The sequence below is a fragment of the Podarcis bocagei genome (genome assembly GCF_964188305.1).
Source record: "Podarcis bocagei genome assembly, chromosome: 2".
NCBI lineage: Eukaryota > Metazoa > Chordata > Lepidosauria > Squamata > Lacertidae > Podarcis > Podarcis bocagei.
Window position 1 is genome coordinate 87408524 of NC_138126.1, and position 18491 is coordinate 87427014.

The 18491-nt window shown below is 42.4% G+C and overlaps 4 long non-coding RNA genes across 4 annotated transcripts in view; 2 read left to right on the forward strand and 2 right to left on the reverse strand.

Moving 5' to 3' along the window:
• LOC308581963 overlaps positions 1–18491 on the reverse strand; it is a 70501-nt gene that overhangs the window by 2835 nt on the left and 49175 nt on the right. The gene's annotated exons all lie outside the window — the stretch shown is intronic.
• On the reverse strand, positions 28–2517 carry LOC308581961. The gene is made up of 2 exons (XR_014005411.1): positions 1639–2517; positions 28–1588 (listed from the first exon to the last, which is right to left on the reverse strand). It is a non-coding gene; the product is annotated as an uncharacterized lncRNA (long non-coding RNA).
• On the forward strand, positions 4910–7709 carry LOC308581974. Its single transcript, XR_014005425.1, has 2 exons — positions 4910–5128; positions 7486–7709. It is a non-coding gene; the product is annotated as an uncharacterized lncRNA (long non-coding RNA).
• On the forward strand, positions 12815–14419 carry LOC308581964. Its single transcript, XR_014005415.1, has 2 exons — positions 12815–12943; positions 14112–14419. It is a non-coding gene; the product is annotated as an uncharacterized lncRNA (long non-coding RNA).

Genomic DNA, 18491 nt, shown 5'->3' on the forward strand with positions numbered 1-18491 from the left:
AGGCAGGCATACATTCCTAACTTAAAGTTCTCTCTCTCTCTCTCTCTCTCTCTCTCTCTCTCTCTCTCTCTCTCACACACACACACACACACACACACAGAGAGAGAGAGAGAGAGAGAGAGAGAGAGAGAGAGAGAGAGAGAGAGAAGAGTGGAGTGGGCTTCCGTACGTGAACTGATTTTTAAAAATAGATTCATCCCATTCTGTCAGAGAAGCCACATATACTGGTCCCAGAACTAACAGTCTGTAAAATGCAGAGCTAAAAAGGATGAGAGAAAGATCTCACAGGATATTTCATGTGTGTTAGTGGTTTATTTTAACATTTTAGCTGCTGCTTTTAGTGTACCTGGGCTGTTTTTTAATTAGTGGGTTTTATTTGCTTTAGTAGACACAGGTTGTATATGTGTAAATAATACCATATATCATAAAGGCATCACAGATTCTGCAGTGCCTCATTGTCCAAAAGGGAACACAGTCCCTGGTAAGTGCTCCTGCTATACCTGAAATTCCACACTGCTCAGAGATTGGGGTGGCATGTAAAAATATGTTTTACAGTAAATGCCAGTCCCCTGAGGGAGAGGTGCCTGTCTGTATCCAAACCAAGATAGGGATTTATTTTTCCTTCAAGTAGGAGGTCACAGCCAGGAGAGGGGGGACATCAGTTGGGACCATTCAAGTACTCCTTTTGAATGCTTCAAACATTCCTCAGGGTTTTTCAGATGTACAGCAGGATTAGTTAAAGAGCACCACTGATTTTTCAGGATGACCACCAAATGATTCAGCCATCTCTAAAAACAGTAGAGGTGATTCTCTCCAGACTACTGTTTAGGAATCACTACCCCATACAGATGTGCCAACACCTGTGTTTTGATCATGAGGCCTCTCGTTACAGCAGCACTTCCTCTTTTGCACAGCATCAGCATCTCTTAACAGCCCTTAGGTTACCATTGTAATTCCATAATACAGGCAATCACTGCTGAGAGCATCATACTAAATACAAAAAGGGAGAATAATTGATAGTATTTATTTGTTTGTAATAGCCATCTCCAACACAGTGGTATACTGATTAGAATGAGTTATGAGCTGCTCCTAAGTTGTCTGATTATTATTATTTTTTCCTTTGAATTCCTCTCTGCGTACAAGTGCCTTGCGGCATCCTATCAGCAGGATCTAAAGCATGGCAAAGCTTCACTCCTTGCTTTCTGTAGCACTGCACACAGTCAGGTCTGCGGGGATTCTGTCGAGATAGATGTGATGAGTTTTTCTCAACAACAAAACAGAATTTAGCATTTTAAGGTGGCTTAGGCAGAGGAAGTAGAGAGCAACAGAGAAGCTGTGTGATGTAATGTTTAAAGAACTAGGGAGGGCGGGGTTCCAAAGGCATCAAGCTCATTGGGTCACCTTGGGCCAATCACTTTCTCTCATCCTAGCAAGATTATTGTGAGGATAAAAAGGTAAATTCCTGCCATCCTGAGATCCTTGTAGGAAGGCTGAGATAAAACTGTAATGAACAGAAATGTACCCATCTTCTCTTCCAGGAGATGCCCAGTAACAAAATTAATATTGTCATAATCTAAATGGCAGGGGCCTAGCTCTGCTAACTTCCATATTTTCAAAATAATCAAGTAGTCTACAGACTAGGAACTAATAACCCCATTCTTTGTCTTGGACATTAGTTAGTAACTAGCACATGGCTATGTATCTTATGTATCATGAAAGCTATATTCACTTCAACAGTTTGGGTCTGTGCAGAATTTGGTATGTCTAACACCATTAATCAGTGTGTTTAGGTGTGCCTAAATGAATAGGACCAAACGGTGAGTGGCTTTCCTCCCTCTCCTCTTTCAAGTTCCAGCATCTCAGTAGTCCATACATTTGTGGTGTGATGAGAGAGAAGACATATTTTTCTCTTCTTCCACACTGTGAGCAAAAAGTATCACATTGCTGGTGCTGCATGATATAAGAGTCACTCCTGATTTGCACAAACTTTTCCCCTTTGGGGATAAGGGATGGTTTGCATATGTCACCCACACTTTAAAAACAAACTGCAAACCAAATGAAACCTAATGTTTATTTCCCAGTTGGTGACTAGCCAATCCATAGAGTTTTATGAAAGTTATCACAGATGGAAGAAAATGCATTAATTATGTGATTCTGAGAACTCACCACCACCCCTCTCCTTGGAGAAAAGCTGAATCCAGTCCACTAAGGAAACATACCGGTATACTGTAGAGACCAGCAAGGTCTAAATGGACCTTGGGTTTATTAGATCCGCAGTAAAAACCAATATAGCTTTGTGCTTCTATGATATAATGCTTAATAATTATTTTCTATTAAACAACACAAAATTAAAAATAATGCAAACAGTAGCTGTTGTTGTTGTTTTAAAAAAGTAAGCACATCCTATATACTAAAAAACTAATTTTCCAATCATGGATCCTAATGATTGCATCACCCCCCCCCCCAACCCCACAAGTATTATCAGGCTTGGAGAAAACTCCAAGGCTAGCAGAAATACTCCCATAAAAAAAATCCTAGGGGAGAGGGGACTTCCAAAGCAGCCCAATGAGGACTGTGTATGCTCAGTGGTCATGGAATGCAGCTAAGTACATTATGGAACATAGGGCACTGTCTCAGGCAGCATCAGACCATTGGTCCCACTAGCTCAGTAGGGTTTACAGAGGCTCTCCAAGGTTTCTGGCAGAGGATGGTTCAAGCCCTGGAGAGGCTGGGATTTGAATCTGAGAGCTTCTTCATGCAAAGCAGATGCGCTACCATTCTGCTACATCCTTTTCCTCAAGAGCCCTGTCTTCTCTCACATCTGGTTGCCTTAGTTATAACTGTGTAGAAGGAATAAACGCTATACATTTTGGAGGAATTCACAATGAGAGCTAAAGTATTCCCTGATATTACTTTCACCAGTAATTCATTGTAAAAAAATATGTGGATGGAACTACCAGAAAAGAGATCCAAATATTTCCTAAAACAAGCTCTTTCTTAGAGGGGCTTTGAAGAAATGCTTCACTGTAGTGTTCTATATGTATATATATTGCTGTGCACACTGTCAACAACTGATAAGCACTAACAATATAAATAATCATGTCTAGCCGAGTGTGAAAGTCACACATTTGAATATATGTTTGCATATGCATAGGGGATTTCTGGCTTTAACTCAATAGAGGGCAGAACAAAGTTTCAGAACTCATGGAGAGATTTGCAAATCTTTGAAACAGCTGCTTTGGAAAAGAATTCACCAGGAATTTTCCATTCATGTCAAGTGGTTAGAAAGGGAGCACACACTTTGTGTAGTCACAATTTGCCAGTTTGTGTCACAAGACTCTGGAGTGTGCTGCAGTAGTTTCTGCTCATCTTGGTGCTAACAAGGAAGGCAAAACAAGAGGAAGGGAAACCAAACCAGCAGGAGTTTCATGTAGAATCAGTGGTGGCACCAGAAAAAAAACACGAGGTGGGGCTTTGAAGAGACAAAGTATATTTTTAGGTGGGTGAGCTGTGTCGCACACATTAAGATCTCTGAAAGAAAATAGCACTATATGTTAATGACAGAAGCCAGCAAATAGGGGCAAGCTGCTTGTTTGGGGGGCACTTGCCCCCTCTGCTTCCCCCTAGTGCTACTCATGTGTATCACCCCATTCTCCGGAGCCTGTCCAGGAGGATATGATGATCAATGACATCAAAAGCCAATTAGAGATCAAGAATTTGGAACAAGGTCACACAAGCCCCGTCTACTCTCTGCAAAGGTCATGGATCAGGGCAATGAACTCATTGAGATTAATTTTCATCTCAGCCAGTGGAAAGTGTTGCAATTAATATATGTCCCATGGGCTTTCCAGACAAAAACTGATCCAGGAAACCAGCCTCACATGAAGATTAAATTTAGGGACTGAACCTGGAAGCTTCTGCATGTAAAGCGGAGGCTCTAACTGTTGAGTTACATCTCTTAGTCCCCCTAGGTATGGATTGGATCCTAGAATCAGCACATATCCACCAGTCATTGAGTTTTAATTCTAGTTTAGGATTCCTGTTAGCAGTTTCTTCCATTGGGAAAATCCTGTGTGACTATGAATTATGAATTCACAAATGTGATTTTTCTTGAATGAGAGGGAAGGAAATTAGCAGAGTTTCTAGTCTGATTCAGTTTGTGGCTCCAAGGAAATAGCTGGGTGATCAGCATAGGTGGCACATTATACATAGGAAAGAAGCAATGCTTCATATTGCATCGACTTACCCCCCCCCCTATACCTTCAAATGTTGCTTCCTGCATATTTATTTTTGTGCTGAACACCTGAAATGCCAAAACAGAGAAAGCAGCATACTGTTGTACAAACAAGCTCTAGTTAGAGCTACTGAAAATAATGTAAATGAGCATATTCCAGAGAAAGTTAGGTATGGTTCCTGCTACTGTTACAATTCTGGTGGCTTCAACGGCAATGATGAGAAAGATTCCTCCATACAGTATATTCTAGCCACAACCAGAAGGATAGTGCTAGTTCCATTCATGCTGGAAGACATAATTCTCTCCTCAGCATGATTTGGTGAGGATGCCCTTTTGTGATTAATAGAAGTAAAAAGAATAAAGCAACTATATGGCATGCATTGAGTGTAATGTATACTTGGGTAGCTAGACTTCCATACTGCTGCAAGTTATCAGATACTTTCATTTTCTTTAGCATTTAGCAATCTCAGTGTCAAAACACAGCATTCAATGATTCATTCATTTTACTAGTATGCCACTTTTCCACACACAAATTCATGCTCAAAGCAGCTTACTGCAAAGAAACAAGGATGCATTTCAGAGAAACACCACAAAACCAATTTCATAATAACATAGCAAAATAATAACATAGTAACAATTTCATAACATAGCAAAGCAATACCATAGCAACAATTTCATAACATAGCAAAGCAATACCATAGCAACAATTTCATAATTGTAGCAAAGTGCTAACATAGTAACGATTTCATAACAACACAGTAACAATTTCATAATGTAGCAAAGCAACAGCGTAGTAACATTTTCATAACATATTACCAACAATCAAGGAGTGGCAGATTAAGATGATGGAGTATGCGGAGTCGGCCAAGCTGACTGGTAGAATCTGGAACCAAGGCGACCAAAAATTTCAAAGAGACTGGAGTAAATTTATTTGTTACATGAATAATTATTGCAAAAATGTGAAGACACTAGCAGGATTGAAATAAACCCTGCAACGATAAACTGAGGAACTTTTCATGATCAGAGAAAAGGAGATGATGCCAAATTTATTAAGATCAGAAAACTATAATTTAAAGTGCGAGTATGTTTATTTGATAATAGAAAACCAGATGAAGGGATGGTGGGAAGTCTTACGCTCAGCAGAGCAAAGACTATATTGTTGGTTTGTTAATGTAATGTTTGAAATGTTTTATAAAAAAGAAAATAATTATATATATATAACACAATTTCATAACATTTGTGTTGTTTAGTTGTTTAGTCGTGTCCGACTCTTCGACCAGAGCATGCCAGGCACTCCTGTCTTCCACTGCCTCCCGCAGTTTAGTCAAACTCATGCTGGTAGCTTCGAGAACACTATCCAACCATCTCGTCCTCTGTCGTCCCCTTCTCCTTGTGCCCTCCATCTTTCCCAACATCAGGGTCTTTTCCAGGGAGTCTTCTCTTCTCATGAGGTGGCCAAAGTATTGGAGCCTCAGCTTCACGATCTGTCCTTCCAGTGAGCACTCAGGGCTGATTTCCTTCAGAATGGAGAGGTTTGATCTTCTTGTAGTCCATGGGACTCTCAAGGTCTCCTCCAGCACCATAATTCAAAAGCATCAATAATTCGGCAATCAGCCTTCTTTATAGTCCATAGCAAAACACAAATGTACATTTTGATTCTATAAATTTAACAAGATTATATCACAACATACAGCATCCAATAACAAAAATAACATGGGGGTGTCAGCTTAGTCCTAGAAATACTCCTACTGAGATGTTACTCATAGTCCCTGTCTTGCATCAGAAACTTCCCTTCCAATATGTTACTCAGAATGGCCAGTCTGGTGCTGCAGAGCCTCCCTCTCAGCATTAGTATTGCCATAGCTTGTTTGCATGGAGCTGGGGAGGAGGACAGGAGGGCAATGAGGTTGTGGTTGCATGGATGCCCCACTGGGAGCACTGGATTGGCAATGCTGGTGTCAGGAAGGTGGTTCTGCCCCAGCATGGCAGCTGTTATGGTCAAAAGTTATGAAAGGCATTACACCTATTTGCAAAGAATGTTTATGATATGATTCAATAAATATCTACCTCTCCTAAAGGGCTCAAGCCTGGTAGCAATAGAATATTGGGGGGGGGGAATATTAATCTAACAGCTAAACATGCAAAGGCCCAAACCAAGCAGCTTAACCCTGGCTCTTTAAAACCCATCAAGATGCAAGGTTCTTGGAACATATCAAAACAAGTTATTTAGGTAAAGGTAAAGGGACCCCTGACCATTAGGTCCAGTCATGACCGACTCTGGGTTGCAGCGTTCATCTCGCTTTATTGGCTGAGGGAGCCGGCGTACAGCTTCCAGGTCATGTGGCCTGCATGACTAAGCCGCTTCTGGCGAACCGGAGCAGCGCACGGAAACACCGTTTACCTTCCCACCGGAGCGGTACCTCTTTATCTACTTGCACTTTGACGTGTTTTTGAACTGCTAGGTTGGCAGGAGCAGGGACTGAGCAATGGGAGCTCACCCCATCACAGGGATTCGAACCGCCAACCTTCTGATCGGCAAGTCCTAGGCTCTGTGGTTTAACCCACAGTGCCACCCACGTCCTAAGTTATTTAGAACATAGCTTAAAACTCCATTGCAGGAAAACTGGGAATTCAGAAGTGGGTGCATTCCAATAAGATGCATAACCTGATCTTTGCTCAATACCATGTTGCCAATTTAATGGTAAACATAATGTATGAAAATGCAAACTGCAGTGGGCAAAACAACAAAGTAGCCATTGATGTGATGCCTGGAAGCCTGCCCTCTGCACATCCTTTAAACAGATCCGACTGATGTTGTTTTAATGCATCTCTTGGCAGAAGAGCTCCTCCTATTCAGATAGAAGCCTTTAAGCAAGAAGAAATGCTTCTTGTTTCTTTTGCACCCACCTCTAAACAATTTCACAGGAAGAAAGGAGGAATACAACATGGCCGTATTTCAGGTCACCTTTGAGTGGTCTGTTAATTCACTGTATCCTAGAAATTCTTTTAAATGGTAAACCGCAGCACATGAAAAGCACGAATCTGATTAAACATTTCCTTGACAGTTATTTCCACTGGATCCAGGGAAATGTATGGGAAAAAAGTGTGCCTCTTGCTATTAATTAACTTTGTAACAGCTGTACCAAGTGTATATAGCTAATCTACAATAATGTAATGAAACAGCACTGTCATCTTCTTGATGCTAAACACAAATATTTAACTGCCTTCCGCTCCTTACCCCTACATTGTAGGCTAGCATAATGAGAGGCCTCTGACAGTCAAAGCAGTCTTCAAGAAACCCTTTTCAAATGGGTGGAGGTAACCAATTTTGAGCTGTGCGTGCAGCCATTTCAGAACATGTGCTTATTCCCTGAAGCACTGAGATGTTTGAAGATAAGAACCTAGGACAGAAATCCCTGTTGTGAATGGATGTGTGGAAAGTGGAGGTAATCAATCATATACTGTTGTTTGCTGGGTTTTGAGTGTGCATCCTGTTAATCTAATCTGCATTTCTTGTATTTGTGTTCTTTGTGTTGAAATTGTTTTATAGGTTGCATTGTATTTGTTCATTTCATTTATTTTGTAAAGTGTGCAAAGGTCTAGAAATGTAAGTCATCATCAAAATCATCCTCCCAGCCTGCAATTGATGCCTATAGCAGCTAGTGCCAGAGGCATGAAAAATAAGTTTTGCAATGTTAGTTTGGACTAACGTTCAAGGGGATGCCCATCTAATGAACAACCATAACTTAAGTGCCCTCTTGCCAAATATAACAAACTTATGTTTTGTATAGTTTACTGTGGGCTGTTCTTCTTTACACAGCTGCCCAAATCTGGTTAGCTTTCTTTTAAGGTCAATTTTATTAAATGAGAGTAAAGCCTGGTGATTGGCATTGAGCAATATGGACAACTCATGATTTCCAATGGAAGGGGGAAAGAAGGGGAAGCCTTAAAGGTAAAGGTAAAGGGACCCCTGACCATTACGTCCAGTCGTGGCTGACTCTGGGGTTGCGGCGCTCATCTTGCTTTATTTGCCGATGGAGCCGGCGTACAGCTTCCGGGTCATGTGGCCAGCATGACTAAGCCGCTTCTGGCAAACCAGAGCAGCGCACGGAAACGCCGTTTACCTTCCCGCCGGAGCAGTACCTATTTATCTACTTGCACTTTGACGTGCTTTTGAACTGCTAGGTTGGCAGGAGCAGGGACCGAGCAACGGGAGCTCACCCCGTCATGGGGATTCGAACCACCAACCTTCTGATCAGCAAGTCCTAGGCTCTGTGGTTTAATCCATAGCGCCACCCACGTCCCCTGGTAAGGGGAAGCCTTAACAGGAATTAAATCATTAATATATAAACTAAATAGAAAAGGCACCCAAATACAGCCTTGTTTCACTCCTCACTTGATAGGAATTCCCTGTGATAATGCATCTTGCAGGCCTAATCTCACTTGCAAGGAATTCTCTTGGCATAGTACTGAATGAGCCAAAGTATTTATCGAGTAGTAGGTCCTGCTTCTTCCATGCATGTCACTCCCATGAAAGTAGACATATTTCAGCTTGGGTGGGTTCCATGGAAGGAAAAATACAAAACCAAATTCTCCATTTGGAGCATTTTCTTGACAACAGGACATTGCAGCAGTCCTACAGATTTTTGTTTTACAAAATAAATCCACATAAAATTTAAGAAGTTTTGGCAATGTCACCGAGAATGGAAGGTGCTGTTTCCCAACCCAGTGCTCATTGTTTCTCCAGGGAAGCTGAAATGGTGACCTTGGTACTCGCGTTATTTCATGAAATCCATCAGGCTGCCAAATGCAGTTAGTGAACAACCCTATCATCTCATAAGTCTTGTATGACTTGTACAAAGTTTTGAGCCCCTATTCTCCATATTTGGGGAAAGCAATTATAGGACTGTCACGAGGATGTGAAGTGGTGCATGGAAAGAGAGAGGCTTCAAGGAGTTGGGTATTGCAGGCACGTCCTGGCTGGGATGTTTGAGTGTGCAGGTTTGATAATCCTGCTGTTCGTTTCAAGCTGAGTTTGCTTTTTGCTTATTTGTTATTAGCTGAGACTGCTATTTTTTCCCCTGGCTATGGCTATCTGACCAGGAAAAGTGTGCAGAAGAAATTGATAGATTTGTAAGCAAGTGCACTGGAAATCATAATAATCACTTGCAGATTGATGCAGGTTCTTCAAAAAGCGCTACTTCAAAAAGCAGTGATGAATGTCCAGGAAGAAAATGAAAGGTTTGCTACAAGAAAATGTCTATTCAAGGGAGTTAAGGGAACAATTTTTTAAAAATGGGAACTTTCCTGCCTCAGTTCCCAAATGCTCAGAGACATAATGAAGCTTACTAGATTTCTTAAGAGGCAACACTTCTTCATGTATTCATCAAACAACAATGTAGATGAGTGACTTGCAAACACTCGTATTATGGAAATGATGCGTTCAGCATTGAACCGTACCTCATATGTTTGACAAAACATAAAATGAAATGTATTTCCTATCTGAAGAATTAAGAAAACAGTGTTTCATGGAAATATTTTTTCTTCCAAATTCATTGCTCACAAGCATAATATTTCCAAAGGATATATAAATTCAGTGCAGGCACACTGAACGCAATCCTCTGACGATTAGTTGTGCTTCAAAAAAATCAAGTATTCATTTCAGCCTCATTGATTGTGCCCTGTCCATTCATTTTTTAAAAAATAATAATCACCCAGTGAGAGATAATAGTAGTGCTAAACTAGAATTACTGTGTTTCACAAACATTTCTCCACCAGCACCATCTAAAAGCATACACTTCCAACAGTTTGTGAGTGGTTGCTTTGAAGCTGTATGTTCAGGAAGTATTGCTCTCAATCTGGATGGATTTCATTCACACTCAGTTGAAATAAATTAATTTTTTTTAAAAATGTCCAGGGTAGTAGAAGATGGGTGATACACTCAATGGGTATGGTAAACCTGTTGATGATTGTCTAAAGCTATTTTTGGTCATCTGCATACTATCCCTTGCTTTTTCCTGTAGGACTAATTGCAGTCGTTAACAGTTGTCAACAGGTTTACCATACCCATTGAGCCAATCACCCATCTCCTACTACCCTTCTGAGAAAAACCCCACCCCACCCACCCACTATATAGAAGGGTCTGGTAACTTCTGTTTCAGTGTATCTGAAGATGTGTGCATGCACATGAAAGCTTATACCCAGAACAAACTTAGTTGTTCACTAAGGTGCTACTGGACAATTTTTTAATTTTATTTATTTATTTTGACTGTGTCAGACCAACACGGCTACCTACCTGAATCTATTCACACTCGGTGATATTGTGAGTAGACTTGAGCATGTACAGAAAGAACCATCACTGAGTTGGTACTCTGAGGTGAATTGGGGAAATATGGAGCACAAAACTATTCCCCTGCCTCACTTGTCATTAATTTTCTTCTTCTGTGGCTGTTTACAAACTTCATAGTCACAGAAAGAACAAGCCTGGAGGTGCTGCTCCACATCTCCACAGGGAGATACCACTGCAGCTTCAGAAATAAATTTGTCTCCTCCCAGTCAGCTAGCACATGCATTTTGATTGTGATTTGTTGCATAGAATATAGCTGTACAACTACCACAAGCTCCTAGTGGATGGGCATGCCAATGTGGAATGGGGGGGGGGGAGTGCTGGGCTTGAATGAAGCAGACTAGGATCCAAATGGTTGATGAGCTATGCCTTGTATCTCTTGGCATATTGTTGTGCTAGCATAACGTGGTAGTTTCTACATGTGCCATCCAATCTCCTTCAAAGAAAGTGCATGGTGATAAGCAATGAATAATTGTCTTTAGTGGTGTGCAACACTATCCCTCACATATCCACTGCTGGAACTAATACATGCATGCATGTGACACGATGTGAAATCAACTGCAGTTACATTCCCAAGAAGACTGGCAAAGTAGGTGCTACTTTTCAAGGGTGTTCTTGTGCCGTGTGAGAACAAGTGACTAAAAATACGCAACGTACTTTGTTAATGTTGCTATCACCCTGTTCTTGCTAGAGCTTCAATGAAAGTGAAACTGATAAGTACATTTTCTAATCATAGGGTGTAAATGAGCATCCAGCTGAGAAGTTCCCATTTCTTGAGATGTGCTACATCTGTGGGAGCTGACTCAATTGCCAGAGACTTCCGTTTGCTAGGGATCCTAGAAGTTCGTCCTGAGCTGAAGCTGAGTGCTGCTCATTCAGCCTCATCTATAAATTGTGATTCCCAGCACTGAAATAATGGTGCGAGAGCCCAACATTATGTTTAAGTAAATTAAACTTCAGCTATGTCAGATAAGTTTGAATTAAACTAATACCCATTGTCAAAAGTTTCCTTTTGCAGAGCTAATGTAAACTTGCTAAGAAGTTAGGAAGGCTCTCAAGCACAACACATTATGCGGATAGGACGGATTCACTGCCATGGTGAGCATTTCAAAAGCAGAGATTTAACACTTTGGGACACACACTGGACTGGACTGGATGATGTTCCCCCCATCCCAATGTGTGGAGGGTACATGTGAGTGTGCTGGATGGGAGGAGAGGGTCATTGTGCTCATGAAAGTATAACCCAATACAGCATGTTGGCTTGAGAAACCTACAGCAGGAGTGGGATGCCCTTTTCAGCCTGAGAACTGCACTGCCTCTTGGGAAATCTTCCATGAGCCACATGGAAGTGCTGGACAGGGCCAGAGGCAAAAGTGGATGGAGTAACCCTTGTATAATAGGCTGCATTGCAATGGATGATAAAGGTTCCTACACACATCTCTCTCCATCCAGGGAAGCAAGAGTTGCTATCGCAAGGAAAGGCAAAGGCACCTGAAGAGGCTGCAGAGCATGGACCAGTGAGGGGTGGGGTCTCAGAAGAAGGGGTCCAGTCTGGAGATGCAGCACTGCCTGGGAAAAGTCCTGAAGGCCAGATAGTGAGGCCAGAACTGAGGATCCTACCCCTGACCTAGAGCAAAGAAGAAACCGAAACAGATGCAACATTTTAGCAATGGCTTTTTAGCTAAGGGTGGGACTTTTTATCATTTAAATACAGTCATGCAGAATATTAAAATTGGGGTGTGGTGGTGGTACACTTTTCAGCACAAATGCTTCCATCTTACATCAACATTATGCTGCACTTAAGAGGCTACGGGTGAATTGGTTTGGCATGGTAATAATCATAAACATGATTTTGTTAGCCGCCCTGAGCCCGGCTTTGGCTGGGGAGGGCGGGATATAAATAAAATTTATTATTATTATTATTATTATTATTATTATTATTATTATTATTATTATTATTTATATGCCACCCATATGACTGGGTTGCCCCAGCCACTCTGGGCTGCTTCCAGCAAAATATAAAAACACAATAAAACATCAAACATTAAAAACTTCCCTGAATAAAGCTGCCTTCAGATGTCTTCTAAAAGTTATATAGTTGTTTATCTGTTTGGCATCTGATGAGAGGGTGTTCCACAGAGTGGGCGCCGTTACCAAGAAGACCCTCTGCCTGATTCCCTGCAACTTCACTTCTCGCATGCAGGAACCACCAGAAGGCCCTCTGGCCTAGACCTCAGTGTCTGAGCTGAATGATGGAGGTGGAAACACAGAGGTTGCTATGGACCAAGGCCTAGCAGTCACCATCTACAGCTGCTGCATTATTTTGTTCAAACTGGCCCAAGAATATACAAGGACATCAAAAGGTAAAGGGGCCCTTGACTGTTAAGTCCAGTTGCAAACGACTCTGGGGTTGTGGCGACTCTCGCTTTAGTGGCCGAGGGAGCTGGCGTTTGTCCGCAGACAGTTTTTCTGGGTCATGTGGCCAGCATGACTAAGCTGCTTCTGGTGAACCAGAGCAGTGCACGGAAACACCGTTTACCATCCTGCCGGAGTGGTACCTATTTATCTACTTGCACTTTGACATGCTTTTGAACTGCTATGTTGGCAAGAGCTGGGATCGAACAACGGGAGCTCACCCCATCGCAGGGATTCGAACCGCCAACCTTCTGATCGGCAAGCCCTAGGCTCTATGGTTTAGACCACAGTGACACCATGCATATGGTGCTGTCTCAAACTGTCCTGTATGGACTTCAGCAGGTTGCTTGCCATGTTCCTTTCAGAAACAATAAGGCCAAATGATACAGCGTTGCATGGCGCTCACTGGTTTATACTTCTTTGCTAAAATATGACCGCTCTCTGGTGCCGAAAAGGCTTTCTGCTGCCAAGTCTATCATCAAATTAAGATGTAAGGATATTGCTGCTTTATTCAACTGGATGAGCCAGGCCTGGCCCTATCCTTAGTCACTATGAATTGAGATGCCTCAGGCTAAAAGCTTTGGGCACCAGTGCTTGCTAAAGAATGAACTGCCAGTAGTAGTTGTTGTTGCTGGGAGAGAAGTGGGAATTAGGATTTTAAACCTCAGTCCTGAAATGCCTTGTGATGTGGCATCTATTCCAGGGGTAGTCAACCTTTTTATACCTACCGCCCACTAATGCATCTTTCTTGATGGTAAAATTTCCTTACCGCCCACCAGTGATCGATGGAAGGAAGATTCAGCTTGTGCCGTAGAACCCCCTACCGCCCACCTAGAATCCTGAAATGCCCACTAGTGGGCGGTAGGGACCAGGTTGACAACCCCTGATCTATTCAATCTGCAACAATGTCTTCACAGCATGTACAGAAAGAACTTTTGTGGTATGCAGAGCTACTCATGAAACATGACTTAGCATCTGTAGTGGGAAGTGGTTTTGGTTTCTTTGGCTCTTTTGCCCTGATGAGCTTCTGTTTTGTTTTTTTCCTGTGTGAGATAAGTTGCTTATTTGTTATCTGTGAATTTGAGCCAACTGAGTGTCTTGTTATCCTTTGGGCAGGAGCTCAAACGTTCGTTGCAGGGCAAAATGAGAAAGGCTGCAATCAGATACATACTTAAGGAGGAATGTGCAGGCAGGCATAGGATTGGAATGAAATTCTTGTTTCAAAAGAGAAAGCCTTCACTGTCCTGTTCCTAGCATAATTGTGCTCCTGCTGCATGAAAACGATACCATTAATTACAAAATAGGTGGCAAATTCTGCCGGCCAAATAAAACCTCTCTCTCCCTCTCCCTCTATCCTCTACTCCTGCAGTGTTTTGCATAATTGTTATTCCTTTGACAAATTACTATAAACACATTTACAAAGATTTGCTGTTGTTTGTTTGTCTTTATGGCCAGTTAAAAGAAAACCTACTCTCAATGCTTACGTGATTTCTGACCATCAACTGTGCACATACAGTGACTCACATATTTGATGGTGCTCCAGACCTCAGGAGTCTCCCCAGGTCAGCTCTCACCACCCTGGCCTGCCCCATCTGTTAGTGGTTTTTCCTGGCGAGGATGCTTCCAATGCCTCTTGTTTGCCCAGATGGCGGATGGAGTGTGTGTGTGCGCGCACACACACACACACACACACACACACAAGCTGAGTCACATCAGTAGTCCTGCTCATCTGCCTCTCCCATCATTGGCATACAGTCCTTCAAATGTCACCCAAAAGGGAATACAGCCCTCTTAAAAAAGATTCCCCAGCCCAGGGCTGTATGCTCTCTGTATGAGGAGTTGCTTCTGATCTGTTACATTTTTTAAAATAATAATAATCCTATTTCTGGCGTGACAAATTGACCTGGCTGCTCAGCCATGCTCATGCTTGAGCTATTTTGATATGAGATCATACCTCAGCCATTGGACTCTTTTATCAGGCCCTGTCCAAGTGAACTGATCTCTGATCAGTCATTTGACTGATTAATTCATTGTTAGCATTGTCCAATCAGCTGTTCCACCTTCTGTGCTTGTCACTTTTGGATAAGCTGTTTGTGCAATTAGTAGTCCTTTTTACAGCCGTTTTACCAGGCTAACTGCTCAGCCATCACCCTTGATTGGCTCCTGTCAGAATATAATTGATTGCCCTTTCCCATTCTTTATTCTTACAGTACATTCTCTCTCGCCACCTTGCCCCCTCTCTCTTGCAGTCTAGCTCTGCTGCACTCTAATCACGATCTTTGGCTGCTTTATTCTCAGGTCTAAAAAATTAAGCTTCTTTCTTTGGTTCTTTTGCTCTTTCTTTGCTCTCTTTTTTGTATGTGAGGTAAGTTGCTTATCTATTAAAAACAATGTACAATTCATAAAGGATATATTTTCATACAGTAAAGAAAAGGTCAGAAAACAACACCAAATTCAGTGGCTGGCAATCACATTTTAAATCTGAAACTCAAGAGTGTTAAAAGCTCTTTGTAAATAAAAAACTTTTAACTTGACAGCAAAACAAATAAATAGGGAAGCTCAGTATATTTAGCAAGGTAGCCCGTCTTGTCTGTCTAACCTGTTAACCTTTTCATGCAGTCATATTATTCTTTATTGATACCAAAACACACCTTTTGTCATCAATGTTGTTATTCTCTCTCTCTCTCTCTCTCTCTCTCTCTCTCTCTCTCTCTCTCTCACACACACACACACACACACACAAACACATCATCACCATCATCTTCAGAATCTGTGCACTGTACTACATATACATTCACCAGGTGGCTTATGATAATTCTACTAAATAATTCTATATTAATAAACCATCAGCCTCTAAAACTGCACCTAAGTCCAAAGAAAAGTCCTTGAGCAGATGTTCCACGTACACAGAACTGGGCCCAGAGAAGTGCGAGAAGAGTTCTATTTGTACAAGAGCATTTTCCCAGTCCTTACTCCCCACAGAAGCCTTCTTGCCTCCCCCTCCCCACATTTTATCAGGAAGGTCAGGGGAGAAAGAAAAGCACTGGACGTGGGATTCACTGGTGAACTGGTAGAATTTGAGAGTCTCCATTTTCTTTGAAGATGTGGGGATTCCCTTCCAGATCCAGAGTGTGTGGCTGGGCCTTGGCTTCTCTTCCTGAGCAGGCTGGTTGGAGAAGGGCGCTTGGGTTGACAAGCAAGATCTGACCTTCTGAAATCCCAAGGTTTAGGGAGAAGGGTGGGGATACTGCCAAGCAATAGTCCAGAATGGAGAGTCACTGGAGACAGGGAACAGCCTTTGGCTGTTCCAGAGAGGATGTTAATCAGGTCTCCTGTGCTGAGGGCCACTGCAGGACCCTATTCCTCTTCTTCTTAAAAGGTCTGGAGACTAAGCACTGGTAGGACCTGACACTTAGGCAATATTCAAAAGAATTTTGGTTCAGATAAGGAGGAAGTGACTTTTCTGAACACGCACACACCATTCTGAAACTTAGAAACTTCACAAGTTAAGACTGACTCCCATCAGTTCATTAATTAAAATCTTAGTTGAACTGGTTGAAGAAATAACAAATCCATCAGTTGAATGAATGAATGAATGGATGGATGGATGGATGAATAAAATAAACTGCAGTCCTATATGAGTGGTATTCAGTTGTGGTGTGTGCCCCACTTGCCCCACAGACCACCTGTGTGATGTTGGATCTTGTCCTAGGTATTTGCATAGACCTATGTATGGTAAACTTAAGTCTTTATTCAAAAGCTCCCATACATACAGGTCTGATTAATACTCTCACCACTCAAATATTGCAGCTTTTCAATTGCCTTTATGTGCTTTGCTTTCTGTTTATTTCTATTGCTTTTGATGCTTTTCTTAACTTTTACATCTCCGGTTTCAACCTTCTTCCACCTTCTTCCATTGAGTGGTTCTTGGTATCTAATTGTTCTATATCCTGCCTGAGCCTTCCTCAGAGAAATCCCCCCCCCTCCCCACTTCTGGATATTGGTACTGCTGCTTCCTTCAATATCTTTGTTTCACATTTTCCAATGAATGAGCTGCCCACTTCCTACTGCTGCAAGCTCAATTGCCCTTTTAGTCCAATCTCCTGCTGGCTAATCACTTGAGGGCTTTTTCTCTCTGCAATCCTGTTATTATCTGATCAGTTACATCAATCCGCCAGTTTTGCTACTAGATTATTGTAGTTCCTGCTGTCTAGTCATTCTATTGAACTTGAATCAATTCCAGTTCTCTTCTTAAATAATCAAACCAAGATAGCAGCAAATATTTCAATCTGACTGAATTCCTGGCAACAGTATTAGACTGCAAAGCATTTAACAGACTCCATTTTTGTTGAGCCAACAGAATTTATTTAAATGCTTAAAGACACAGATATCGAATAAAGTTTCTAATTTTGGTAAATAAATTGAAAGGCGGCTATAACGCAATTTCTGCCAAATAAAAAAACTGGACTTAATAGTTTGCAGATAAAATACATAATGGGTAATTCTATAGCGAATGATGTAACATTTGTCAGCTTCTTTACATAATATTTTGTGTTTCAGCTAATATCACTTAACTCTAATTTATATTAAACCACCGTATTTTTCGCTCCATAAGACGCACAGGACCATAAGACGCACCTAGTTTTTAGAGGAGGAAAACAAGAAAAACAATATTCTGAAGAGAGAGGGAGAGCTCACATTTGTGTGTGCCTGTGGCAGGCAGCTGCCTTGCCTCGCCTCCGAGTTGACGCTGGAACCAGAGCAAAAAGAGGAGGAGGAGACACCGGGGCAGGAGCCGTGTAAGCGGCTCTCCCTTTGCTTGAATTACACATGTGTAAAGCACGATCTATGCAGAGCGTGTCAGCAGCTCTTGCTCTGCTGGCTTCACAATGAGCCGGATTACAATCACAAGTGTAGGGTGGGTCTTAAAACATACATTGCAGGGGTCAGAGGCCAGGGCAGAAGTGAAGACACTTGATTCAGGCAGTGGATCTGAGCCTCTCCCCTCCCCTGTCTTTGTACTGCTGCCAGCCCCAGTGAGGCATCGCCCACATTCCTCACACAGCCTCATTGCTGTGTTGTGGTGGCAGCCAGCACAGTCACAGGTATGGGTACTATTGCGGTGATGGGGCTGGAAGCAGTGCAGGGGCAGGAATAGGGTGGGGACCTGGACCTGTGTGGTGTGGTGGGTGTTGTGGGGTGGAGGTGGCAGCACTGGGGAGGGGGTGGTGTTGGGGCTTGATCCTGCTGCAAGCTACCTGCACAAAGTCACTTTCAAATGGGGCTGCCATCCGTCCCTCCTTCCAGCTCATTGTAAAGCCAGCAAGAGCCGCAGGCATGCTCTGCACGGCTGTTGCTTTAAAGCGAGAGCTGCGCAGAGAGTTTTAGCAGCAGTGGCTCTTGCTGGCTTTACAATGAGCCAGAAGGAGGGACGGACGGAAGCCCGTCCACCCTCCTCCCGCGTCACTGTAAAGCCAGCGAGCGATGGACAGGAGC